Below are 2,793 nucleotides of genomic sequence, written 5' to 3' on the forward strand. Positions count from 1 at the left end.
GATTACAAGCAGTTATGTTAATGAGGCAGGACCTGATCTATAGGATTAGGTTGCATCTTGAATCAATCTCTTTTGAGATATAAAACAGAGAATTGATCAGAGAGGAGTGAGACCTCAAAGCACCGAGAAGGAAGAACCAGAAGTGGAGCATGTCCTTTGGACCCAGGGTCCCTGCACTGAGAAGCTACTACACCAGGGGAAGATTGATGATGAGGACCTCCCCCCAGAACTGACAGAGAGAGAAAGCCTTCCCCTGGAGCTGGTGTCCTGAATTTGGACTTGTAGCCTCCTGGACTGTGAGAGAATAAATTTCTGTTTGTTAAAGCCATCCACTTGTGGTATTTCTGTTACAGCGGCACTAGACAACTAAGACATTAGGTTCCAAAGACCAGGTTGTTGTGCAAAATTAGCATTGTGCGAAAATGGAGGCTGAACACATCAGATCACAAAATGGAGGATAAATACATCATTACATAAGTGCCAAACCACTAAGAATCATGGCCTAGCCAAGCTGACACATAACCTTAACCATCACAGCCAGTGTTACTTTTGCCTTGCACTTCAGCATTCATTATTGCCAGATGTACCTCGTTATTGTGCAAAATAGTAGGATAGTAGATTTTTTTACTATTGTTGTAAATGCAAAATGTCAGATAACAAGATCGTCGATAAGTGAGGAGAAGGTGTATTGTGTATAACCAGTACAACATGCTAGGACAAATTCACTGACAAATACAGTCAGATCTCCTGTCCAAAACCTCTCCCAACTCCCTCCTGTTTCATTCGTCTATTTATCAGTTCAGAAACATTTATTATGCTCCTCTCTGTACCACAGTTCCCTTCTAATCTATCTGCTCATTCTGTGTCTTCTTTACGTGTTCCACTTCCTCTGTTTGTTATTAATTAAATGTTGAATCCATATGAAACAAAATTTCTAAATTTTAGGTAAAGAATAAAGAATAACAATGCAAAAACATCCAAGTACCCAGGGCCACCCCTAAGGGTGTGTGTGACCACAAGCATAAGTTATTTTTTGAGGCCTCTGTCTATATAAACAATTTGATTTAAAAATTGCATTATAATGTTTATAGACTAATGTGAGGAATAGCGATTTATCAATGATGATTTAAAATAACTGATAGAAAAACGGTACTTGAATATATTTGTTTATTGTCCAATCAGTGCATGTGAAGATTCTTCATAGTGTCCAGTCACCATCTCTTCCTGTTCAAATCCAAGAATCATCTCCTCATGTGCTTTATTGTCAAATGGGCTGTTCCTGGCTAATTTCTTATCTCCCACGAGGTGAAACTCTATTATTACTTACAATTCCATTATCCTTTGGAAACCGTTGTTGTTGTTAGTTGCTGTTGAGTCAGTTCTGGCTCATGTGGCCCCATGTGTGCAGAGCAGAATTGCTTCATAGGGTTTTCAAGGCTGTGGCATTTCAGAAGCAGATCGCCAGGCCTATCTTCCATGGTGCGTCTGGGTGTGTTACAACCGCCAAACTTCCAGCTAGTAGTCAGAGCGCTTAACCATTTGGGCCACCCAGGGACTCCTGTGTTGTTGTTAGTGGATAAAAAATGCAGTTGATTTTTGTATAATGATGTTGTAATAAGCAATCCTGCCAAAATTTCTCATTAATTTTAATAAGTTATTTGTAAATTTCTGAGATTTTCCATGTAGATGGTCATATTTCATCTATTAATAACTTATGATCTGTGATTTATTTCCATGTTGACTTTTATGTTTACTTTGTTGAGCTAGCTGCGTTCTCCAGTATAATGTTGAATAGCAATTATGATAGTAGACATCCTTGTCTTTTTCCTAATCTTATAGGAAATATTTTCAATGTCTTACCATTAAGTACGTTTGCTGTATGTTATGGTAGATATCCTTTAACGAATTAAGAAAATTTCCTTCTAATCTTAAAGAATTGTTATCAAGAACGGGTGTTGAATTTTATAATTTTTTGTACCTGATGATCATATTGTTTCTTTCCTTTAATTTATTGATTGATTTCTAATTAATTAATTTCTAATGATAATCCAACATACATTCCTGAAATAAAAACACCATGTTGTTGTTGTTAGGTGCTGTTCACTCGGTTCTGATTCATAGTGACCCTATGTACAACAGAACGAAACACTGCCTGGTCCTGCACCATTCTCAAAATTGTTGCTATGCTTGAGCCCATCGTTGTAGCCACTGTATCAATACATCTCGTTGAGGGTCTTCCTCTCTTTCATTAACCCTCTACCAAGCATAATGTCATTCTTCAGGCATTGGTCCCTACTGATAACAAGTGCAAAGAACGTGAGACGAAGTCTCGCCATCCTTGCTTCTAAGGAGCATTCTGGCTGTACTTCTTCCAAGACAGATTTGTTCATTCTTCTGGCAGTCCACGGTGTATTGAATATTCTTCGCCAACACCGTAATTCAAAGGCATCAATTCTTCTTCAGTCTTCCTCATTCACTGTACAGCTTTCACATGTATATGAAGTGATTGAAAATACCATGGCTTGAGTCAGGTGCACCTTAGTCCTCAAAGTGACACCTTTGTTTTTAACACTTAAGAGAGGTCTTTTGCAGCAGATTTACCCAATGCAATATGTCATTTGATTTCTTGACTGCTGCTTCCATGGGAGTTGATTTGTGGATCCAAGTAAGATGAAATCCTTGACTTCAATCTTTTCTCCATTTATCACGATGTTGCTTATTGGTCCAGTTGTGAGGATTTTTGTTTTCTTTATGTTGAGGTGTAATCCATACACCAAAGGCTGTGGCCTTTGA

Source organism: Trichechus manatus, unplaced genomic scaffold (assembly GCF_000243295.1).
Source record: "Trichechus manatus latirostris isolate Lorelei unplaced genomic scaffold, TriManLat1.0 scaffold00004, whole genome shotgun sequence".
In the NCBI taxonomy this organism is placed as follows: Eukaryota; Metazoa; Chordata; class Mammalia; order Sirenia; family Trichechidae; genus Trichechus; species Trichechus manatus.